At 36.5% G+C, this 27,371-nt stretch overlaps 1 long non-coding RNA gene across 3 annotated transcripts; it reads right to left on the reverse strand.

Annotated features, from left to right (window-relative positions):
* Positions 1-6,094: 6,094 nt before the first annotated feature.
* On the reverse strand, positions 6,095-26,736 carry LOC140151805 (uncharacterized). Of its 3 annotated transcripts, none has more exons than XR_011858960.1 (5): positions 26,685-26,736; positions 18,476-18,552; positions 16,408-16,486; positions 7,409-7,508; positions 6,095-6,502 (listed from the first exon to the last, which is right to left on the reverse strand). It is a non-coding gene; the product is annotated as an uncharacterized lncRNA (long non-coding RNA). The 3 variants fall into 3 exon arrangements; XR_011858961.1 differs by having other exon boundaries at positions 7,413-7,508; positions 16,395-16,486; XR_011858959.1 differs by having other exon boundaries at positions 16,395-16,486.
* Positions 26,737-27,371: the final 635 nt, after the last annotated feature.

The raw sequence follows: 27,371 nt of genomic DNA on the forward strand, positions 1-27,371 counted from the left end.
AATTCTTGCAATTCATCCTTGATGATTACTTGCTCATGTTCTGCACTTTCTGTTAGCTTATCAAACTCTTGCAATTCATTCTTGATGACTACATGCTCACACCCTGCAACTGTTTGGTATACACCTACTGAACAGACTTGAATATCTTCAGCATGACTTCTTTGAATTTCAGTTGTGTATAGTCTAGGTGATGCTCTATCATATATATTCTCTCCTGTATCTCCTACCAACATTTGATCTTGCATCATTGCATCACTTATCTTCATGTTTTCTTGGCAACCGTCTTGCTTCAATTCCAGTTTGAGCACTGCATCTGAATTTTCCTTTACATTCTGTGCATGACCTTTGACCTGCTTTGAACATTTGTCTGGTAAATCATGGTCTGTATACATACTTTCAGGTAATGCTGCATGTTTTCTCTTCAAAGAATTCATTGTCTCACCTTCCTGATGTTCACTACCTTCCATTTTTCTTGCCATCAATTTTCACATGTAGGAGAATATTGTAATCTGGTGACCTAACTACTAACTGTTTAATCAAATGATATGTTACAATAGTCTCAGGTCACAATGTACACCTTCGAAATTAGTAAGTGATATAAAAACAGTTTCAGAGTGATTCACACCTATAGTCTATATTTACTTGGTATAGTTCTCCACATAGAGTGTATAGTTCTCCACTTCAGCACGATCCAACTGACCTTCATTCCCACACTCCAAATCTGAAGAAAATGGTGAGAAAAATAAAGACATCTTTTAAGGACGAGTCTTCTTTAATATTTTTAACTTGGCCTGGCGGCTGACCCAGATAATACCATCCCGACTAGATTGATCAAAGAATATGCAAATGAGCTTGCACCATGACTGACTATGATCTTGCAAGGCAAATCACCTGGTGACTGGAAGTTTGGGCATGCTACACCAATTTTAAAGCAATGGAATAGACATGAAGCATCAAATTGCCATCATATCTGTTAGCTATATCTTATGGAACACATCCTGGACAGCACCAGCATTTCACATCTTGAAGATCAACAAATCCTGTTATATCCCAGTATGGTTTTTTCCGAAGCTAGTTGTGTGAAACCAAATTGATTCACACTATTCACAATTTATCAAAGGTTTGAATGTGAAAAAGCAAACTGATGCAATCTTGTTAGACTTGTTGAAAGTTCTATGTAAACAACTCTTTCTAAAGCTATCACACTATGACTATGGGTTATGTGGTAATACTCAAGGATTGAGAACTTTCTGTTTAACCATACTAATCATGTTCTTCTGAATGGACAAGTTTCCAACTAGTGTGCTGTGACATCTGACATTCCGCAGGGGTTAGTCTTGGGGCCCCTGCTCTTCCTGGTATTTATTAATTATCTTCCCGAATGTGTTACGTTAACTACACACCTGTTTGTAGTTGACTCCTTACTTTATCACATCACAAGAAGCTCTGAAGACAGTAGATTGTTGAAGAAAGACCTATACAGCTTACAGATGTGGAAAAAGTGGTGGGGCATGTCATTTAATCCTAAAGAGGGTGAAATCCTTTGCCTAACCAACAAGAGGTCTCCCATTCAAGCCACCGATTCACTTCTTGGCCAGGATTTTGTTTTAACATCTAATGCCAAGTACCTTGTAGTTACCATCAGCTCAGATTTATCTTGGATTGCTTACATTAATGTCATTACAAAAAAGTGGAAAAGGAACTTTGTTTTCATCTAGAGGTAAATCTTCACCAGAGATACCAAGATCTAGATGCCCCTTGACCGAGGCAATAAGGATTTAAAATTATAGCTCCATCTCTAGTAGATGCCTCATGTATACATCAGATGAGTGTCCAGCCTTTAAGATCTGGTCATGAACAAGTGGTTGTTCAAAGTTATCATTGCTATCATCAGGAATCTCTATACTAGTGTTTTTCCCAGATCTGTTACTGCATGATCCCATGTGTACATCTTTTATGTACCTGTAAGCAGTAGACCTTAGTGAAGTACATGTTGCATGTTTGGCAATAAGCTTCTGTTGTCTTGTCACATATTTTATGACATATATCTGCATGTTGGATTTTATCACCTTCCCTGTCACATGCAGAAAATGGTTTAAGAAATAGGCTTAAAACTTCTGAAACATGAATAAGTAGTGCCCTCTGACTATTGAACACTTTTAAACACCAATGGCAGCGAAATGTTCCTCCACACTTCACCCACTCTAGATGAGTCAGTTTGTGATTGTCTAATGCCTCTGGAGATGGAAAAACCAGCTTACAATAACAGCATTTTTGTGTTGACCTGAGCTGTATTTCACGTGTTCCATCTGATTTGACAATAATCTTTCCACTTGACGTGTTCAACCATGAGAGATGTGAGGCTTCATGAGCAATCCTAGCTTTCTCTGTCTTGCATATCATTTGACAAGTTTTGCATACAAGTTGACTTGAATTGACAGCTGCATTTGTACCCTCATCTTCTTTATTGGAGCTTGTTAGTAATTATCTTTCATGCATGTCCGGTTTAGTTTTACTGATAGGTTTAGCGACTTGGACTAAGGCAATTTTGGTTGCATTTTGAGGTAAATCTGCCATTTGCATTATCCCATGTGTACATCTATTATGAACTTTTAAGCAGTAGGCATCAGTCAAATACATGTTGCATATTTGGCAATAAGCTTCTGATTTCTTGTCGCACATTTTGTGACATATATCTGCAAGTGGAATTGTATCATCTTCGCTGCAACATACAGCGCATGGTGTAAGAAATCGGCTCAAAACTTTTGAAGCATGATAGAGCAGTGCCCTCTGACTGTTGAACATTTTTGAACACCAATGGCAGCGAAATGTTCCTCCATGCTTCACCCACTCTGGATGAGTCAATTTGTGATTATCCAATGCCTCTGCAGATGGAAAAATCAACTTGCAATAACAGCATTCTTGTGTTGTCCAAAGCTGTATTTCACGTGTTCCATCTGATTTGACAATAATTTTTCCACTTGAAGTGTTCAACCATGAGAGATGTGAGGTTTCATGAGCAATCCTAGCTTTTTTTGTCATGCATATCAATTGACAAGTTTCACATATATGTTGGCTTGCTGCATTTGAACTCTCATCTTCTTTATTGGAGGTTCTTAGTAACTTTCTGTTGCACTTGCTAACTTTAGTTTTAAAGATAGTTTTATCTTCTTGTAATAAGGCAGTTTGCATGATCCCATGTGTAAATCTTTCATGTACCTTTAGGCTGAGAGCTTCAGTCAAATACATATTGCATGATTGGCAATAAGCTTCTGTTGTCTTGTCACACTCTGTATGATATATATCTGCAAATAGAACTGTATCATCTTCCATGCCACATACTTCCCTGCCACATACAGTACATGATTTAAGAAATCGGCTCAGAACTTTTGAAACATGAATGAGCAGAGCCCTCTGACTGTTATACACCTTTGAACACCATTGACAGCAAAATCTTCCTTCACACTTCACCCACTCTGGATGAGTCAATTTGTGATTGTCTAACACCTCTGGAGATTGAAAAACCAGCTTACAATAACAGCATTTTTGTGTTGACCTGAGCTGTATTTCACGTTTTCCATCTGATTTGACAATAATCTTTCCACTTGACGTGTTCAACCATGGGAGATGTGAGGTTTGATGAGCAATCCTAGCTTTTTTTGTCTTGCATATCATTTGACAAATTTTACATACATGTTGGCTTGAAAGTGGTTGTTTAACATCATCATTGCTATCATATGCATCATTTCCACTAAACTGTCCAGTCTTATTTCCATTCTGATTTAGTTGCATTTCTGATGAATCAGATCTGTCATCAATGACATCTTTCTCTCTAAAAGTATCACATTGCAGTGTCTCAGCCAAATCTATGCTGGTATTTGATTTTTGAGCTGCCTTTTGCATGTTCTTACATGTCACTCTTTTATATATCTCTGGTGTTGATGAAGGTGTGTCATGTATTACCGTATCATGTACCTTCAAACAGTATGCATTAGTCATATACATGTTACATGCTTGGCAGTAAGCTTTTGTTGTCTTGACACACTTTGTATGATTTAAATCTGCATGTTGGATTGTGTCATCTTCCCTGTTGCATTCAGCACATGGTTTAAGAAATCGGCACAAAACTTCAGATACATGAATGAGCAGAGCCCTCTTACTGTTGAACACTTTTGAACACCAATGACAGCAACATATTTCTCCATACTTCATCCACTCTGAATGAGTCAATTTATGATTGGATAACACCTCAGGAGATGGAAAATCCAACTTACAATAACCACATTTAAGTGTAGTTGTCAAAAGCTGTATTTCATGTTTTCCATCTGATTTGACTATAATCTTTCCACTTGAAGTGTTCAACCATGGGAGATGTGAGGCTTCATGAGCAATCCTAGCTTTCTTTGTCTTGCATATCATTTGACAAGTCTTGCAGATATTATCCTTAAGATGGAAGACGCTATTATGCAATTTGAGCATGTCTTGACCAGAACAATACAAGTTGCACAATGCACATGTCGATTTTGTACCATCGCTTATAAAAACCTCTTTAGAGTAGCGTATTTGATGAGTATGATTGTGTTGATCTGCTTCTGACAAGTTGGCAAAACGCTGGTTGCATTTAGCGCAGGAATTCAGGAACTGGTTTAATACTTTGGTTGCATGAATCTGCAGATCTGATATACAGTTGAAAACTTTAGGACACCATATACACTTGTATTGACTATTCAAGCCTTTTAAATGACACCTGCGCATATGATGTTCTAGCCTTTGTTCTGTTCCTAACTCGTTATGACAAACTTCACATATAACTAGACCAATTAGAGCTGCAGTATAAAACTGATTTGTTGTTTCATCAAACGTGATATTGTTAAGGTGGTGAGAGTAAGCTAGGTTATGGGCAATATACGTTCTAAATGAAGAGAAAACATGTTCACAATGCTTACATGTAATTCTGTGTTCAGTCATGTGATGCTTTTGAATTTGAATTTCTTTCAAATTTGGAAATTTCTTGCCACTATCTTTGATGGGACATGTCAGTTCTGATGAACTGTCATTCAAGTTTATTTTCACATTATTTACATTTTGTTCAGAACCTGAGGAAACATCGTCAATTTTGACACGCCTTTTCAACCTTATTTGTTTATCAAGTTCTACATGACCAACATCTGCAGTTTCTTTATGTATAGTTTCAATGTTCACACTCATATCAATGATCTCTCTGCTGGCATTAAGGTTTCCCCTTTCCACTAGCTCATCAAACTCTTGCATTTCATTCTTGATTACTGCTTGCTCATGTTCTGCACTTTCTGTTAGCTCATCAAACTCTTGCATTTCATTCTTGATGACTACTTGCTCATGTCCTGCACTATCTGTTAGTTCATCAAACTCTTGCATTTCATCCTTGATGACTACTTGCTCATGTTCTGCACTTTCTGGTAGCTCATCAAACTCTTGCATTTCATCCTTGATGACTACTTGCTCATGTCCTGCACTTTCTGGTAGCTCATCAAACTCTTGCATTTCATCCTTGATGACTACTTGCTCATGTCTCGCACTTTCTGTTAGCTCATCAAACTCTTGCATTTCATCCTTGATGACTACTTGCTCATGTCCTGCACTTTCTGGTAGCTCATCAAACTCTTGCATTTCATCCTTGATGACTACTTGCTCATGTTCTACACTTTCTGTTAGCTCATCAAACTCTTGCATTTCATCCTTGATGACTACTTGCTCATGTCCTGCACTTTCTGGTAGCTCATCAAACTCTTGCATTTCATCCTTGATGACTACTTGCTCATGTCCTGCACTTTCTGTTAGCTCATCAAACTCTTGCATTTCATCCTTGATGACTACTTGCTCATGTCCTGCACTTTCTGGTAGCTCATCAAACTCTTGCATTTCATCCTTGATGACTACTTGCTCATGTCCTGCACTTTCTGGTAGCTCATCAAACTCTTGCATTTCATCCTTGATGACTACTTGCTCATGTCTCGCACTTTCTGTTAGCTCATCAAACTCTTGCATTTCATATTTGATGACTACTTGCTCATGTCCTGCACTATCTGTTTGCTCATCAAACTCATTTATATCATTTTTAATGACTACTTGCTCATGTCCTGCACTTTCTACTGCTACATATTTTCTCTTCAAACAATTAATTGTCTTGCCTTCCTGATTTTTGCTGCCTTCCATTACTTTTTGCATCAACTTTATTGTGTTTCCTTAGTCAATATACATTTGGTACAAGAGAATATTCAATACAATCTGGTGACCTATAACTACGTACTATGTTTGATCAAATTATATTACACTAGTCTCAGGTAACAATGTACACCATTGTAATTATTAACAAGAGTAGAATACACAGTAAATGTTAACAACAGTTTCAAAGTCATTCAAACCTATAGTTGATATTTACTTGGTATAGTTCTCCATGTAGAGTGCATAATTCTCCATATCAGCATGATTTCATACACACCTTCCTTCCCACACTCCAGATCTGAGGAAAATGTTGAGAAAAATAAAGATGTTCTTTACAATTGTGATATAGTGATATAGTATGGGTGACGTAAATGACAAGAATGCCCAAGCCAGGCTTCTTTTTTGGGTGACGTAAATGACAAGAGTGAAAGACACAGTTATTTTAAATTGTTTGATTAACTTATTAATTAGTAATTGGGTTAATCATTATTATTGGCTTTTCAAAAAAAAAAAAAAAAAAAGAAGCCTGGCTTGGGCATTTTGTTTAATCCTGGTACCATCAGGACCCAATTGTGTCACCACATGGAGCGACCGTTTAAACAATAACTATTCACTAAATATTACAACAATAATCTTCAATATTTTATACTTTGCCTAACATGTACATGTATGGCATGTGCATCTCACCAGGTTTTTGACACAAGAATAAATTAAATTCAGTGAGGAGTTGTAGAGTTGTTCGTTTGTGACATTTTTACAAGTCGGTTTTGGGAACTAAGTTGAGCCACAACTCCCTCCCCCCTACACATGGACTTGTATCACCCCAACAAAAATCCCAAGCTGCATTTAAAAAAATTCCCTGAAAACATTCATGGTGCATATATATATGAAACTCACATAGTATTATTATAATCTTCACAGTATAGCAACCTATGTGTACGACAAAGGACCATAAGCACATACATTGTAAATATCAACATGTTTTGGTTGTAAATTTATAACGGATGTATTAAACATTGAAATACTGGTCAACCGCTGTAAATGTTAAGGTCTCGTAAGCCTGGATCAAAAAGTACCACCACTTATGTAAGTGGTAAACTATTTGAAAAGTGTCTAAGGATTACCACTAAATATAAAAAACTATGAAAATATCACAGTGTTCCATGAAAAGACCCATTTACAAATCAAGTGATTAAATGCATACCTACGTAATACAATTATTGTAGATTTCTGCAAGTCATTAGTCACTCTCTGGATTATGCAATCTGCTAACTTGTAACACCAGAATTAATTAACTGCAGTACCTATAGAAATTCATTCAACAGAAACAAAAATAGAGAGTTTCAAACTTTTATAAATGATGTTTCGTTCCCTTAGCTATTTGCAACAGTAGCTAATACTTATGGCCCAACTGAATCCGACTGGAAACAATCATTGGTCAGGGGATGGGGGTAGTGGTTATGCACTCTGTTATAATGAAAGACAGAGATAAAAAGAATTGATCGCGTCTGACGTCATCTGTCAATCAAACTCGAGCACGGTTTGTTTATAAGTGTCGTGATGATGACTTGCTGAACGCGGCGATATAACCGGGCGCCTTATTGTTAATTTTGCACCTTCAAACATACAAACCATCTCAAAAGTTAGGTCTTTATGGTAGGAAACTTTCTTTCGCGAAGGCACCATGTCAACAATGCCTAGAATGCCTTGAAAAAGTACGTAATTTTTCACCATTTTCTGCTATTCCTTTTCTTCGATCGGCACCAGATAAATCGGCCTTCTTTTTACGCGCTATTAACCTGTGTAAACCAATCAAGGATCGTAATTGACAGTGACATCAGACGCGATAAATTCTTTTTATCTCTGTCTTTCATTATAGCTCATCAAACTCTTGCATTTCATACTTGATGACAACTTGCTACTCTGCACTATCCATTAGATTATCAAATTCTTCATCATGGTTTTCTTTCTGGATGATTACATGCTCATCATGTCTTGCAATTTCTGTTAGCTTAACTAATTCATCATCCCTTTCCTTCTTGATGACCACATTGCTCGTGCTCTGCAACTGTTTGGTGTACACCTACTGGACATACTTGAATATCTTCAGCATTACTTCTTTGAATTTAAGTTGTGTATAATCTACAACCATGGCCAAAATGTGTTGGGACACTTACGGAAAACATACACTATATTATGGCCTTATTTCCGTTATTGTTAACGTGATCAAATGGAGGTTTCTTTGGTGACAAGCCTAAAGCCTTTCCTAACACCCCAATCCTCCCCCTTCCCCACCAATCAATGTTGGGTGTCACTAGGCGCGTGTGACCAAAAAAGTAGGATTCAACATTGATCGGGGAGTGGGGGCTTATTTACATTACCCTATCAAACCGTCCCAACACTTATGGCCAGCATTGTCTCTAAGCTACAATAATTCCAATTTTAAAATGTGTGTTTTGGCCCATATCTCCTCAACCATAGCTTGGATTTTCATCAAATTTTACATGAAAATGGAGAAACTGTTTATTTTTTCACTTATATAAAAACTATTGGATTTTCCTCACGTGATATAACAATACGGTCACTTTTTATATGCAATATCATGTATTTTACAGGGCGTGCTGTACATTATTAGCCTACGTGAACTACATTATTTTGAATAAAATGACGCTTTTATTTTGAAAGAGTAGTGATTTAGTCGCCAGAAATACATAATATTTGTTGACAGGAATTGATTGAAGTCTTTTAAAAGAGTGACTTTGGACAAAAATAATACTTAAATTAAAAAAGCTAATTTTTAGACTAAATAACAAACTTTAATAATTGTCATCGTTTGCATCAAAACGTATGTGGTATTTGCAACAAGTATATCGTGTAAATATAATTATAGTCGGCAGGAGTGGGCTTAAATTACGTTTTATGACTGAAATCTATTAAAGCGCTTTCAAAGAAACTTACGTTTGAAAAATAACATAGCACATAAAAAGAGTAATTATTATAACATTACACATAATTCCTAAATCAGAATTTCATCTTCAGAAGATAGCAAACATCATTGACTATTCACCTTCATATCCTATTAGACTAGTCGACTTCCTGCTGAGAAATAGAAGTCTTAGGTGCATTTTTAGTTAAAACGGTATCTATGTTTTTAAAGTCAATTTGAGTATGCTGAATCCAACAATCATGGATACCATAAATAATTGTAATGTTTTGACATTCTAATTTGCATAAAAACAAAATAACCACCAAAATCATTAAATTAGTATGTAAAACTCTAATTATTTTTGTGGTCATTTTGTTTGATGCAAATTAGCAGGTCAAAGCATATATACATTATTTTTGGTATCCGTGATTCATGGATTCAGCATAGGTCATGCCGATTTTAAGGATGAATACTAGTAAATATAATAGTTCATGATTTAGAGATAAGTTACAACAAAAGGTGAATGATCTTCATGATACAACATTACCTATATAACACAACAAACGCAGTATATAATACTAAGAAGCCACAATAAATGCCCATAATAGTGACATTTTGCATTTTATTTGAAAAAAGGAGTTTGTTCGTCTGCAAAGTAATTTGAAAGAAAATTGTCACGTAAATAATTATAACCAAAAAAAAAAATTGGATGGAGTCGAACCCGCGCTATCTATTGGAGATGACCAGCGCTAACCAATTGAGCTATCGGAGACCACTGGTGTTCGTATGGTTTTGTTTATTGACAAGTGTCAAATTAATCATGATATTTAAATTGACAATATTGTGCTAAATAAGTTGAATTTCTGAAATGATCATATCGGTAATCCATATTGTTGTGAAAATATTGTGTCGATTTGTAAAACATAACGCCATGAATCCACGATATATACCACCGTATTCTTAGAATAAAAGCAATTGACTATGATCAGACTTTATAGCAATGGTTTATCGATGGGATGCATTCATGTGTGTATGGTCATGATGGTGTTTCGTTGGTTTACCGTCGCATCCTTAATACAAAGTCCATACAATATATTTAAATTTCATGATTAGTCTTACTTTAGGAACGAGACTGAATGCGGACATGCTTGAGTTCATGTCACGGTATGTACTATAATAAAAGAGAATCACTACCCAGCAAACACAAAAACGTTTTAAAAACATTTTAAATAAGTTATATTTTGGCTTTTGGTTTATGTAAAAACGTTTTAATAACATTAAAATGTCGGGTTATATAAAGGTCATGATAACGTTTTAAAACGTTTTGTATGAAAACACAGTACAACAATATTTTTTAATGTTTTCAAAAAATGTTATTGTAAACTATTTTTGCAAACATTTTTGCCAAATATTGTTTCAATACTTAAATAACATTATGTTAAAATATTTGAACCCAGCAAACACAAAATGTTCTTAAAATGTTTTTTCAAAACCTTTTAATAACATTTAAATGTCGGGTTATATAAAGGTCATGAAAACGTTTTTAAACGTTATTGAAAATATTTTGGGCAAACATTTTTCGCAAAATATTTTTTCAACTCCCCAAAATAACATTCTGTTTAGAATGTTTTGTATCAAGTTTTCAAGAATGTTTTTGGAATGTTATTAAAACGTTTTTATACCCTTTATATAACCCGACATTTAAACGCTTTTTGTAAAACACTTTTGTTTGCTGAGCAGTAGATTATCAAAAATGTTTTTAAGGTTATGAAACGCGTTTTATACTCTTAATATACCCTTTATATAACCCGACATTTAAACGCGTTTTCTGACAACCTTTTATAACCTTTGCGAATGATGTCGAAAACGTTTTGTGTTTGCTGGGTACTATCTCTTGATTCAGTTTACGAGTCACTTGAACATGTTAGCTCAGTTGATAAGTTGTCTGTCTTGTACTCAAAAAGTCCGAGTTCAATTCCTAACTATTTATTTTTTTATTTTTTTTTTGCTTTCTTTTTAAAATAAATAATTTCTCATATCACTGAATTTCTGTTGAAATAAAAATGTGTAGGATTTTTTTTCATAAATAAGATCACAAATAAAAGCAGAGCATCAACTGAGCTAACACACTGTACTTGTTCATCCATTATTGTATGTAGTCTAAATTAATGCTAACAAGTTGATTTGCTCCGTTACTTCAATTGAGGTAGACAGCATTAAATTGGAAAAACAAGTGTGCATGGGTTCGATTCCTTTATTTGTTTTTTGATCACGAGATGTTGTGATAACTTTTATTTTCTTCTATAACTTTAATATAAGATTTTAATTGGTGGAAACAATAATTTGTCATTTTAAAACCTAACTTTTTGACAGTTAAAGTGACTAATAGTGAACTTCAACATGGAAAAAAATATGGCTTTAAGACTTTTTAAGTGACCAGTCCCTAAATTTAAAATGTAGCCATTTATATTTTTTGTGGTCAAGCATAATTATAGGATCTCTTACTGCTCTAGTCTACTGTAGTAGACTCCTTTCATTTAGCATCACTGTTTTCTGTCGTCCCCTCTCTGTTTATGCATGGGTAACGCCATCTTTCCTATTCTGATCCAACAGCATAGCTATTAATCTTTAACGTTGGTGGCTCACTACGAAAGCTGCAAGCCGATCTGCAAGCCGAGACCCGGAAAAAGGAGTCTACTGACTTTCGATTTGACCTTCGACCCTCCCTATAGCTTTCCCTGGGGCGAAATCTCAAAATTGAGATGAATGCGTAATGAAGCAAACTTCGTGTGGGGTTTCAAGCGCAACCAATGACAGACGAGCAATATATGAATAATTCATCATATGAATCGATGCATTTTGCTCATCATATGATCGATACTTGGGAGGGCAATCCCCGGGGCTATCGTGACGCAAATTACCATTCAATGCAAATAATGATTTATGGAGAGAATTTTTTAGACGGAAAGTGTACAATTTATAATTACCGGTACGACCGGGTTGTTGTTGTGCACATATACATGTACACTTGAAGTGATACTTTTTTGAGGAAAATTTGGCCCCCTACTGTTGAAAGTTTGCAAGAGTTTTTGCCCTGGGAGTTTTTGGTCATTAGCAAAGTAATTTTTTATTGCCTGCATATCTGACTACGGGTGTGTTTTTCATTTTAATATGGCAGCTTCCTCGCCAAAAACTAAAAATGTGGCAATAGACTAAGCCAGTAAAATCATCGGACTTCAATTCAAACCAGCGCAACACGAAGCTCTTTCACAATTTCTTCATGGGAAATACGTTTTCATAAGGGGCTGACATTTTCTTCGAGGGGAGGGGTCCCAAAAATACAGGGGGATCATAAAATTTTCAGACCAAAAATAGGGGGGTCATAATTTTTTTAACACCTAAAATAGGGGGTTATAGAATTATTAAGGGCAGGTGACTCAAAATTTTTTGCGCACAGAACGCGCATTCTTTCACTTCACAATAGAAATGTGCGTAAAATATATGCAAAATTTTTACGCGCTCCGTGTCGCGTAAATTTTACGATAAAAATTTTAACGCGCTCTGCCCACGTCCTTCACTCTTCAGGTTTTGATGCGCTCCGCGCCTTAGTTCCATCAATGAATAATTTGTCTTTGTCTGTGTAGGTGGAAGGGGGGGGGGTCATAAAAATTTTTGACCTAAGATGGGGGGGTCATAAAAAAATTTTGCCCATGATAGGGGGGTCATAAAAATGACTCGGTCATCGACATATTTGGGACACGCCCCCCCTTCCGCAAAAATGCCAGCCCCTAAGCTTGCCAACGGGCTATGAAAATCATCTATATATGAAGCAGCACCATTTTGTTAAGATTATATGGCATACTTGTAGTATTGGGACCCGCCATGAGTACGGTTACGGGTACAGGTCCCGAACCATGAGTACGGGTAAAGGTCCCAAGCCCTGGGTACGGATACAGGTCCCAGGTACGGGTATTGGTCCCAGTCCATGACGGGTACGGGTCCGAAGTCAAAATAGGGTATGAGTACGGGTACATGTACAGGTCCGGCTACGGGTATGAGTAACGGGTACAGAAATTGGGACTCGAGTACGGGTATGGGTCCCAGTATGGGTACGGGCCATGGGAACGGGTATGGAAATTTGGACTTGAATGGGTCCAATTATGGGTATGAGTATAAACAAATTAATTAAACAAGTACAAAAAGAGATTAAATATTGGTGGTCATGGTGAATGTGGCATATTTTGGGATGCAAGAGAAAAAACTATGTCTATGTATGGACACCCAGACTGTGCAATACTAATTTCAACATACTTTAGTATATTTAGCAGCTTTTGAGTCTGGACTCGGACTCAAGTCCACTTTTTACTGGACTCGGACTCGGCTCGGAATTGAACATTAAAAGGCTCAGCTCAGCTCGGTCAAAAATACGACTCGGGCTTGAAGACGACCCCGGTCCGATTCCAGTCTAATCAATCCATGTACAATGTGGAAAAATTATTTATCTTAAAACATCAATTGGAATTAAATTGATTGTCAATTTTCCAAGTACATTCATGCACATCTACACAATACACATTCAACAGATTGTCCATTAGCTTAATCATTATAATTATTATCATTAATTATGCACATCTAGATAATTACATCCATGTTTCTCAAATTTCTGTATGGTAAGGACCTCTGTATTCATTTTCTAGATGTACTAGTCCAAGCCTGGCACAAGAAGTACACTGTCAGCTCACATGTGGCTGGCAGAAAATCTGTCACACCTGCCAGTCACATTATCATTAGGCTACATGTATGCAGCATACAAGTAGTCGTGTGACAAGTAGTGGAGTGTATTTGAATGGGGAATATCAAAATGATTAATAAAAGCTAAAATAATGATATTGATAACTTGAAATTCACCACAAAAGAAAAGAAAATCTTTAAATGTTTTCCCAGTTTGCCATGTCTTTTTCTGTATTGAACAGTCATTGTGTGAATGAGACATGTACATGTAGCATACATGGGTGGCAGTTTGCAGTGTGCACAGGCTGTTTATACCTTTTAGATATGTGTGCAGCATTCATGCCCGCATTCATGCTCATTTTGTGTAGCAATGTGGTAAGTTGAAAAACTTTGAAACTGTTTATTTGCTATGACTGGCAGCATGAACATGAGTCCAATCAGTCCATGTATTTTTGAACAGCTGATTCATGGTACGGACAAGCCTACCCTACGCCCCGGCCAACGCCCATGAGTCACACCCATCGAACCCTCGATTAATCCCTGCCGATGCATGTAAATCTTCCATAAAATGATCTGGAAAATTTTACAGAGATTCCTGCATCTAGGCCTACCATGAATATTAGCAATATTATTTTGTGTATCGATATGCTCTTTTGAACTCCAAATTCTAAGGGAGTAGACCGGGGAAGTGGGATACCTCCGGACATTATGTGCTGATTTCGCTGGCGCCATTCTCTTTTCTCGTACAATAAATATGTTTGAAATAGTCGGGAAATAGTGTCAGCACACGGATTTTAATTAATAAATTGATTAAATTCACTGTTCCACATTAGTCCATGCATTGAAAACATTGTTTGCTGATGTCTAGTAAATGAACAAATAAAGGCTCTGATATATCGGAAACTTCATCGCACTTTTTTTTTTTTTTTTTTGAGGGCCAATCGAAAAGCATGACTAGTACGGTATCATGTATCACGGTATATGGAAATGAAATTGTCAAAAAATGCCACACCCCTGGTGCCCCCGGGCTGGTGCACCCCACCCTCCCCAATCAGGGTCGGTACCGGTACTCCCCAAGATAGCTTGACCACGGGCCACTAGGTTGATACAAAATATTTTGTCATGATGTTTGTGAAAAGTTCTCATATTTACATTTCACTTTTGTGGGGATTCCTCGCGCCGTAGAGAAAACCAGGCCGAGTATTAGGAGGATACATGTCGATATCGATTAATTATCGGAAAAGATTTTGCCATTTAAAAAGTAGGGGGTTATCCAAATAATAGCATACATATTTATTCATAATTAAACTAATATAATTTGGAATTTCTAGTTTTATACTTTTCAACATGTGTCTGTTTGCGCCAGATTCCGGTCAGAAAATTTTATTTCACTTACGATGTGAGAAAAATAATATATAAAAGAGTAGTAACAAATTTGCATTTATTTAAACCCTTTTATATAATGGTCAAATCTGAACGAGATCCGAATTACCTGCGAATTACTGATTGGTGGAAACGATAACTTTGCTGGGGGTAATTAATATTACAGCATCATCGTTAGAGTGCGCAATGTTAGTGAAGCGCAGTTCTGGGGACTTTTCAAAGTCAGTAGACCGCTTTTCCCGGGATGGTGCGGTTCTCGACGGGCAGCGGTTTTCGGAGTGAGCCCTCAACTTGAAGATTAGCTGTTGGCTCAGAACAGCATAGATGGCGCTTCCATGGTCAGAGGGGGAAGGTCAAATAACAGTGATTATTAAATAAAAACGGGTTCCCGGGATGGTGCGGTTCTCGACGGGCAGCGGTTTTCGGAGTGAGCCCTCAACTTGAAGATTAGCTGTTGGCTCAGAACAGCATAGATGGCGCTTCCATGGTCAGAGGGGGAAGGTCAAATAACAGTGATTATTAAATAAAAACGGTCTACACAGTAGACTATTACTGCTCCAAATTTGGTGTCAATATCATAATTACTTTTTGAGTTATAAGCAAAAAACTGAAATTTATTGATTTTTTTTTCAACTTTTCAAATACAACCATGGCCAAAATGTGTTGGGACACTTACGGAAAACGTACACTATATTATGGCCTTATTTCCGTTATTGTTAACGTGATCAAATGGAGGTTTCTTTGGTGACAAGCCTAAAGCCTTTCCTAACACCCCAATCCTCCCCCTTCCCCACCAATCAATGTTGGGTGCCACTAGGCGCGTGTGACCAAAAAAGTAGGATTCAACATTGATCGGGGGGAGTGGGGGTTTATTTACATTACCCTATCAAACCGTCCCAACACTTATGGCCAGCATTGTAGGTGATGGTCTATCATTTTTATTCTCTCCTGTATCTCTTACTAACATTTGATCTTGTATCATGCATCTCCATGTATTCAATGTAATCTGGTGACCTGTTACTACTTACTATATTTAATCAAATTATATATCACATTAGTCTCAGGTCACAATGTTCACATCCATAATCAATAATGGGGTTAGGTTATACAGCAAATTTGAAAAACAGTTTCAAGAGTCATTCAAACTTACAGTCTATATTTACTTGGTATAATTCTCCACATTGAGTGTATAGTTCTCCACTTCAGCATGATCCAACTGACCTTCCTTCCCACAATCCAGATCTGAAAAAAATGGTGAGAAAAATAAAGACATCTTTTTTTAAAGACAAGTCATCTTTAATATTTTAAACTTGGCTATACAAGCTCACCAGGTTTTTGACACAAGAAATCATTTCTTGAAAATATCCATGCTCCATACAGTCATACGTGCGCTTGGCATGAGGGGGGTGGGGTTCTAAAGTTCGAATCCTGGTGGACGGTGCCAAGTGACTTCTTTGTTCATCTTCTCTCCTTTTTCGTTTCTTCTTTAACTTCCGATAGCAAAAAGCAGGGTTGGGTGTTAGGGTTAATAATAATTTTATTTTAACAATGCTTGTAGTGATGTTGTACAGTACCACTTTTCAACCCAATGGTGCATTCTTGTACACTGATGTTACAAAATATAACAAAACATAAAGGCGTAAAACTATCATTAAAATTAAGCCACTACAGCAGTATTTGCAACAGTAAAATCCTGCAATAAAGAAAACCTATCTTGTGGACACCTGGGACGCGACTGGGAGTCTCTTAATTATTAAATAATTTTATCTTCAATTGATGTTATCAAATTTGAAAGCTACATATTTTATAAATCCAGCTTTCTTTCTAAGCCCATTTTGGTTAGGTCTCCAAGAAGTAGGCTTGTTATCGACAGAGCTACTGTCGCCAATATTGTCGACAATGAATTTTTTTGAGAGTTTTCCGACTGTCGATAAGAGACTATCACTGTCGACAAAATAGTAATCAATAATAAATCATGTACGGCTAGTAATAAGGCCCGGCAAAAACGAGATCTCGCTTTTCACGCCGTGATTCTCGCTATTAACCAACTATCTCGCCTTTTAAAAAAGTTTCCAAGCAGTGCACTTACTATCAAAATGTTGCTTTATGCCATAAAAGTTCGCCGAAATCCATTATAATGCAGTTCCAACTTCGCCAAAGTGCAGAATTCAACAGCATTGCAACCACATGGTCGAGTGAAAATGCCATGGATTACTCAATAAAAACTGCCATTTCATTTCAAATGAGTTCAAGTTTAGGCCAAATATCATTATATTTATTGAATTACTGGACTATTTTGACTATAAAACATAATTCAAGGTCAACTTTTTGTCACTTTTTTTTCTTCGATAGCGACCGTCCGTCGGCAGGTTTATTTACATTGGCCCTGAGCGAAACCCACCTGAGCTATTAATAGCGAACTCGTCATGTCGTAACTCATGGGTCAGTCCATTATTACCGCGTAGGCACTGGGAGGGCAAGCTGATGTTTTAATACTGCTTAAAAGTTAACAGATGTAATTATATTTCTTGGCCCGCCTATGGATTATTATTTAGCTGTTTTATTTAAATATAAAAGTGAGATGATACGGCATTTGAGTTGATTGGGTTTATGATAACACAGTCACATAGTCATATTGAAGCGAAGTCCTTCCCCCGAACCACTTTTGAACTGCTTTTTGGGGAGTCCCCTGCACACGTTATTACATCATCGCTGCATGCTTTCACTGTTGAATTAATTTGACCTTGTAAATCATCGTAATAAATCCTCAAAAAGCAAATAAATGAAGCCGTCCAACAAGAATAATGTTTGGAAGAAGTCAAATCATTCAAGGGAAATATGGTAGGATAAAGTTTGGCACCGCTCTTACAGGTAACAAGAGCTAACAAGTGCTATTTTAGGGTCATAGAATTCGCCATCGTCGGCCGTCATGGATGCACAAATAACGCATTGAGTGCTAAATTCGGAAGCTTTATAAAGACTGTATTTTTCACTTGTTTGTCGACAAAGATTTGACGTCGGATTCAGAGTTTTGGCAACATGTCGCCAAAGAAAAATGAAACGATAACAAGCCTACCAAGAAGTTTTACTTTGAATCGGTTAATGCTTTTTTAAGGCTAGGCTACTCTGGCTTGTGGATTTTGCATTTAGGTCTGGACCATATATTTTCCATGGGCCCAATTTTGTAACCCTTATGGACCAACCTAAAAACTAACAATCAAACAAACTCACCTGTGAATATGGCTTCTGATAGTGTCAATAAGGGTCAACCTGTTATGGTCATTATTCATGTCAACAATATCATCTACCTGCAAAATGTCAAGAAAGATAAGGACATTAAAATCTTTATTTTCTGACAATTTCTTTTGAAGAATCAAGATTTAATATTACACTTGAGAAAAGAGCTTTGCAAAAGACAACATACTATTTATATGGCCGATTCTCACAAAAACCCAACAAACATATCCCTTTATAATTTTGACTGCCTTTTCTGTTTATTCTATTTTACTGATGACAGGACCCCGGGACAGGACCATCAATGTGGATTTGTGTAAACGGACATTAACAGTTTACAGAAAGAAAAAGGATGTACCAAGCCTTGCCCCCAGTTTGACTATTTATACTTCATTTTTTAAGCAACTGAACCCCAAAATGTGGTGACCCCTTTTTCTGACATACTTTTCTGACATGCCTTTTTTTACCTGTATAACGAGATAGTTCTTTGTAAATATTATGATTATATGCAAGAAATATCTACAGGGTGAGTAAAAAAAAAGTACAATAGAGAAAAGAATCCATTTTTATTTAAGACCTGAGTTGAACCTTTTAGGTTTAAAAACATTTTATAGATGATATGCCCATCAGTGACCTTGTGTGAAAAAATCAAGGAATTAGCATTTACCGTTTTGTTTTTATGACACATTTTATAGCGATACCCAATTTTAATGTTTGTCCAAGAAACATCTAATGTTTGAATGTCAGATCACTCTGTGTAAGGTAGATTTGGAACAACTGCCATTTTCTTAACCTCATTGGCATTGAAATAAAATGGAGCACCCAACGTGTTATTGCCCTTGGTCTTGTTTAAGGGAAGGGGTATGAACGTTTGGGCAGTATTTATTGTGGGACATTAGAGCACATCAGACATATCGAATCGCATTCTGAATACGAAGAATGTCCTTTTGATATCCAATAATTTTTTTTTTTTTTAATTACGCAATGTAATACACATTTTATGGCAAATCATTAAAAATTGATATTTTTAATATTTAACAGTACTTGAAGTAAACTTTATAAATCTGATGATTTATATTTAAAGTGTATGTAGGTGGGATGAAAAGCCGACAATCAATTGAAAATTTTGACTTTTCGTATTGAAGATATGGATTTTTTTCCCAAAACACCAACAAAAAATAGGTCTTTTTGGGAAAAAAATACATATCTTCAATATGAAAGGTCAAAATTTTCAATTGATCGTCGGCCTTTCCTCCCAGCTACATACACTTTAAGAATATATCATTAAATTTATAAAATTTACTTAGAGGACTGATATATCTCAAAATGTGAAAAATATCAAATTTTATTAATTTGTCATAAAATTTGTATTACCGGTATATCGTAAATTTCATGAAATGAAAATTATTTGATATCAGAAAGACATTCTTCGTATTCAGAATGCAATTCGATATGTCTGATGTGCTCTCATGTCCCACAAAAACTACTGTCGAAACGCACAAAACGCTCATTCCAGTTCCCTTAAGGAGAAGAAACATTATTTGTTGTTATTTTCATTTTACCTTACTTTAAAGTTGTTTATTCTCTATCAAAAACATACAAATTTGTAGGCGGGTTTTTCAAATGTCAAAATGAAATGCGCGCAAATTGATGTGGAGTGAATTACAAAATATCCAGTAAGTTGGACATATTGGGATTTTAAAAAAACGGGAGTTGGAGTCGAGTGCGGTATGAAGGACATAAAGTAATGTTAGAAAGTTTGTTTGAACAGAAAAAAAAAGAAATTAAAATAACACAAAAATCAGAGCTGGCGCCTTTACCGTGCATTGTGTGCTCTCATTCAAAATACATGTGGACATCCCGACAAATAACGAAATTGGGTATCGCAGCAAAAGGACTCATACAAATTAAACGGTAGTCACGATTCACTCCATATTTTCACAGAAGGTGACTTTTGAGTGTGGCATTTATAGAATCTTTCAATAAATGGAAAGTTTGCCTTGGTTCTTGGCAAATTTTCCTACTCGCTGCGCTTGCAACATGTACATTTTTGTATAGACCATAAAAGGTTTGTAAATTGGGATCCCTAAAATTTGGCATGCGCAAGGGGGGGCAAAGAATATTTGACGGGCCGTGAGGGGGGGCAAGCGATTTTTGGCGAGCCGTTTGGAAATGTTACCCACGGAGGGGGGACTCGTAATTATTGCACAGCCCCTTAGTCATTGTGTAGGGGTGTGTTTATATTCATGGGTTACTCATCATCAGACTGAATCATTGTCGTTTACAACTGCACAAGTTTATGTGTGTAATTTTGGTGAACGTTGACAGACAGATGGTGTCAAATATAGGCCTACATGTCACTTTTGAAACACAGCCAAACATGCACATGCTCAGCATGCAAATACGACTGCGATTTAGTACACGTACACTGATCATACGTGCGATTCAGTTTTCTGCAAAAGCGATTGAGTATTATGCATTTTTAGAAATGACTGGCGATTGTGTGTTCTCAAGTGGGTTTTATCATGATATTAGCGACCTGACATAGCCTGTGTTATGCACTTTCAGTTTCCCGTGCGTTTGAATGGGAATTATTTTGCCTACTCGCCACAAGTTTGGGGAGCACATTTCTTCAATATTTTGACAAGTTGACATCAAATGTTCTATTCTACATTGTTTGGCAATAATGTCTTTGGCCAATAGTACGTCCAAAGTTGTAATTTTGTGGTTTTGATCGCAAAGATCGGATATTTTTATTCGATTCTAATTCTGCACCCATCGCAAGGGTGGAGAATTCGGCAGAACTTTGACGATAATTTTGCCTTTTTGGACACTAAAATGCATTAGATCCTTAAGGGGGTACTACACCCCTGGCCAATTTTGTGCCTATTTTTGCACTTTACTCAAAAATTATAGTGCATTGGTGACAGGTAAGATATGTATATTATAGGGGCAAAGACTACAGCTACTGCACTGAAAATTCAGCAACTCAAGGCAAGTAGTTATTGATTTATTGATCAAATATTGGTTTTCCCTCATTTTTCACTGTAACTCCACAAATGTTGTCTGTGCTGAAATAAAATTTCCAGTGCAGTAGTTGTAGTCCTTGCCCCTATAATAAACAGGTGGTGGTCGCTGTGCATCCTCTAAATTCAGTAAATTTACCGTGTAATTGAATGGGATTATTTTGAAATTTTATAACGCTTGAAATATCACAAACAAATAGGCCTATGTTAATAAATAATATACAAGCTAAAACCGTTGGGGTTCGATAATGAACCCCACAAAACCGAGTATATGGAAAATGCCATACGGCCGGGCGGTTTCACAAGTTGCCGGCTCTATCATGCCACTCGCCGCCTGATAATATAGGCCTACATATCTTACTTGTCACCAATACGCTATAATTTTGGAGAAAAATGCAAAAATAGGCACAAAATTGGGCAGGGGTGTAGTACCCCCTTAATTTTGTTTCAATAGAGTCTTAAATTAGCAAGCACAATAAGGCTGAGACTAGTATAAGGGAAACGGGACACTTCACACCCTTTCAATTTCGGACCCATGCAAGTAAAATGATGTGCTGCTGTTGATCGATGCACGATCGATCGCTTCAACTCCCGTTTTTTTTTACATTATATTTTTCTTTTGTTTTCTTTATTATTTTATTTTATCTTTATTATTATTATTATCTTTATTATTATTATTATTATTATTATTATAGAATTATGTTACCTTACTAGTACTAAATATATAATTTAATGATAAATTATTTATAATTTATATAATATTGATGTGGCCAAAAATTTGTAGCCAAAAATTTGATGGCTTATAATTTATAATTTTATCCCATCTTTTTGTTGCCGAATTAAACTCGGTTAAAATATAATAAGTTTGAGACATTCAAAACTTACAGTCCTAAACATATTAAATCAGATAAATCTTCTTTGATATAATGAAACTAAAGGAACAAATATTTGGCAAATTTCTCAAAGACAAATGTGCACAACTAGCAAAACAAACCCCTGCAGCAGCTTTGCGATATATTGCTGTGCTGACTTTCGCCCCTTTCTTCACTGCGAGTATTAGCTGCCACTTACTCGAAAGCGCCGGGTGTGACATGGGTTCAATCTGATGGTGACTACCCACCAAGTTTCATGCCCATATGACAGTTTGTAGTAATTTGACCTCAGATGACCCCTGGTGACCCCAAAATGACCTTCCAAAAATTTGGCTCTAAATATTGACTGTATCCACCAAGTTTCATGCCCATACAACACTTTTTACTAATTTGACCTCAGGTGACCCCAAAATGACCTTCCAAAATTTTGGCTCTAAATGTTGTCTGTACCCACCAAGTTTCATGCCCATAGGACAGTTTTTACCAATTTGACTTCAGATGACCTGTGGGTGACCTCTCGGATGACTCAAAAATGACCTTCCAAAATTTTAGCTCTAAATGTTGTCTGTACCCACCAAGTTTCATGCCAATATGACAGTTTTCAGTAATTTGACCTCAGGTGACCTCTGGGTGACCTCGGATGACCCCAAGATGACCTTCAAAAAAATTGACTCCAAATGTTGACTGTACCTACCAAGTTTCACGCCCATACGACAGTTTTTAGTAATTTGACCTCAGGTGACCCCTGGGAGGGGGCCCCGGGGTCAGATGACTTCACGAACATAAACTTCTTCTTGCCAGGACAGAACTACACCCACCCACCGAGTTTGAGCCCCGTAGGACCTACGGTGGCCTCACATTAGCAGTCACAGACAGACAAACAGATCTACATACAGATCTACAGAGAATAGCGTATTATTATATAGATTATTATGATATTAATAATTAAATATTATTGCTGGTATTATTACTATTTATCATTATTACTATTTCTATCATTAAATTACATACATACATACATACATACACAATTCTTTTATAAAGCGCCGTTACATCTAGACCCCAGCGCATAAACAAATTCAAAGCATAAACACAATATAACAAAACAATGTGAGCAATAAAACAGTTAACTTTTGGATTTCAGTAATTTCTTGAAGACTGGTAATGAGTTTGCAGTACGAATGGTGATGGGTAAATTGTTCCACAGTCCAGGAAGAAAGAAAAGGCTTTATTTGCGGCAGAATGGAGAGATTTGGCATTGAACTTATGCACAGTAAGCTAAGCTGTCTTGCCTTCCCGGGTTTATCATGACTTTAGTGCATGCCCGACAGCCCCAGTATAAACATACATGTACTACGCCGCACCGCCGGGAGTTCAAGCAATCGATCGTGCATCAATCAACAGCAGCACGTTACCCGCGGTATAAAAAGGGGGGGCGAAAGTGCACGGGTGCGAAATAGAAAAGGGGCGAAAGTGCACAGGTCCGAAATTGAAAGGGTGTGAACCAGGGCTGTCAACTTTTTGGAATTGCTTGGCGTGAGACAGAGGCGTACCGGGATTTGCCGACTCCAATGTTCATTTTGTACCATGATTACTTCAGCCACTGCGCTCGAGAATGCGAAAAGCGGGGGGGGGATCAACAAATTATTCATGACGATGCGTGAGATTTTACTCATTTTCTAGCTTTTTGCGTGAGATTTACTACCTAGGCGTGAGATTATACTACCTTGGCGTGAGACCGTGAGAAAGTGACCCAATGCGTGAGACTCACGGCCAATGCGTGAGAGTTGACAGCCCTGGTGTGAACCGTCCAGCATTCAGTATAAGGTGCATGGTACCAATTTTATATAGGTACCTTTGATGAAATTTTGAAGAAATTTTTCTAACCTGCGCAAACCATTAAGTGTGTATTTTCCATAGACAGACAAAATGGCGTGAGCCAGTCCTTAGATACGGTCTGTATCGTAGGACTGGCGAGCGAGTCTAACCTGACACACATACATTGGTTCGATCAAGCATTGAAAATGCTATCAACTTTTGTACTGGATCGTTCAAGTATTAGTAATATAGTGATGACACACAGCACACGTAAATCGGTGCTGCTATTCTGTAACATGTAAAAACTTGCTCTCGGAGAATTGCCCTAGTTCCATTAATACTTGAAATATTTTGCTAGAATTTAATGCTAGTGTAGTTAAAAGTATGTTTTAACTAAATATTAATTCAAATTTTGAATAAAAGCTTGGAAAAGTTCCATAAATAAATTGTGAATTTAGTGGTTTGAAAATCGCGATTGTTGAAATTACCACAAATGGCGACCTGTACACATTTCCGGGTCTCGCATTGCATTGTGGGGGTAAAGCATCGGAAATAATCTAGAAACGTTATCGTAAGCAATATATTCCCCAAAATGACAAAAAAATGGTGAAAAAGCTTTAAAATTAGCCAAATGGCTTGGAATTGTGCCATTTTTAGTGTAATTTTTACTTTTTTTTGACTTTGTGAGCCATTTTTTAAGCTTAACCCCCCTGATGATCTTTGATGATTGTGATTTTTAGACATATTGGAAGGTCCTCTTTGCAATGATATCAAACACATGGGGCTAGGGCATTACACATTTTGCCATAAGTAGGGATAATGTGGGCAGGTTGAGAGCATTTTGAAGGCTTTTTACAGATTTTACACAGTGCTCTATGGGAAAAGTATAGTGTAGACATAGCCTATGAACTTAAACACACCTTGTATGCTAATTACATGTACAAGATAAAGATAGCATTAATTAAATATTTCAATTTTAAATCATTTATTAATTTTATAATTACATTAAATAAATAGTTTTCTTCTTCTAGAAGACTAGATAATTATTTTTAAAATCATAAAATAACGAACAAATAAAGGAATTTCCCAGTACAAAAATTGCATATATAGTGAATTCGCTTAAGGCCAATGGAACTCGATTATTAGTTTCCGATTGGATGTTTGAAAAAAAGGATGAGGTCGCTATTTCATTATTCATTATTCGGTCTCTTTTCATTATCCATTAAATGTCAACAAAATCAATGATTTTATGAACAGCTTTCTCCAAATTTAGGTACCCCACCAGTACCAAAGTATATATTGTTGATGAAAGACCATTTCAAAACAGGTATTAATGCTTAGATCATCATTAGGCCAAAAAAAAAAAAAATATTGTTGTGTTGCCCTCAAGTGGGAAAATGGGAAATTTGGGCCGGACGGTCGGATTTTTTTTTTTTTTTTTTAAATTGTTTTTTAGGCCTTCAGTTTTTAAAAATCCCTCAAATATTAAATAATGCTTCTTCAATTAGGGACATTTGTCAATTTTGACTTCTGGGTACCTGTTAGACATCAATTACAGACTAGTCTTTCAATAAAATATTAATTATAAGTGAAAAACATTGATTTTTTGAACAAATCTGTAAAAATCATCATTCAAAAAAAAAAAAAAAAAAAAACCCGACCCTGATTTTTCAGATTTTAGGGTCGGACGGTTGAGGCAACACAACAATTTTTTTTTTGGCCTTACAGACATTTTGCAACAGATTGAGAAAAGATTTTATTTTTTTAAATTAAAATGAAAAGAAATTTGCAATTTTTGTAATCACCAGACATGCAGTAAACATGAGGTAATCCGTAAATTTCCATTATTTACCACATCCTCTACCCCTACAACTAAGAAAAACTGCTGATTATGATCAGCAGGGTATGTCAGACATTTTGAGAGTTTCAATTTTGATTAGTTCCATCTCAATTTTCAAATAATTGACTTTTTTATAAAAATAATGAAAGTTTTGGTCAAATTGAAAAGGTGATGCGGGATGTCAATAGGAAACTAACAATCGAGTTCCATTAGCCTAATTAGCAATTAATTAGCATATTAATTCAAGATTAATACCTTAAACATCTTTATTTAGGGTTATTTCATGTAAACATTAAACAAACTTAGCTAAAAAATACAATTTGACTTTAATTTTTATAAAATTAGTAAAATACTTCATTCGACAGACAAATTCGTTATAATTCAATGTAAGGGCCTCTAGCCCTAGTAGAAGTAAAAACCGATACTATGGCCAGAGTTTTAGGGCTAGACTTGACTGTTCAAAGACAAGTCAAGTTAAAGTTCATTGTTTACATTGATTTTTTTTTGAGTTGTTCTTATTTTTAGGTAAGCTTAAAATTTAAATAAAAATTTATAATAACACGATCTGCCCTGACGATCATTCATATCAGTAAATGAATATTTTGTTCTGGGACTGATTATTCCATGATTCGGTCAAATTAAAAGCTTACCAAAACTTCAACAAGTGGCTTGTTTTTCTCGACTTCCTTGCGAACCATGTCAGAGAAAATAAAGGTAGAGAAGCGACACTCCGTACAATTAACGTGCAGACGGCCTATACCGATGTGAGGACAGAAAATGTGACTCTCCTGCTAGTCTCGAGCGCGGGCCAGACTGTATGCGGTATGAACAAAAACATAATTAACTGGTTGTGTAGGAGACTAGCAGGAGAGTCACATTTTTCTGTCCTCTGCTGTCCTCCGGATGTGCTTGCGAACCTGCCACACTGATTGGGTCATGGGTCACATTCCTGAAGTCAAGGGCGCACAACACCTATTCGCCAATGAATGTTGTACACATTTTGATCAAAGCAGTGAGGGGGGGGGCACAGTGTCTTCGACCCTATAGCTTCATGGCAGGAATCGCCATGGTAGGTTAAATCCACAGCCACGATTAGCCATTTGGTTCAAACCTTTAAAGCTCTTTTAAACTAATAATTAGTCGAGGGACATAACTAAGGCTACTCACAATAGCCGGGTAATCGATCTTGGTTGTGCGTGATTAAGCTTGTATACCCCATTGAGGTCAATGGTCATCGACTTTTATACTGCCTACAGTGAGTGCAGCTGTACTACACGCTGCACGCTGTAGTCCGTAACAGGACCAACGCAATATAAAATGGTCAAATTTTGAGTTCA

This window comes from Amphiura filiformis, chromosome 5 (assembly GCF_039555335.1).
Source record: "Amphiura filiformis chromosome 5, Afil_fr2py, whole genome shotgun sequence".
NCBI classification, from domain to species: domain Eukaryota; kingdom Metazoa; phylum Echinodermata; class Ophiuroidea; order Amphilepidida; family Amphiuridae; genus Amphiura; species Amphiura filiformis.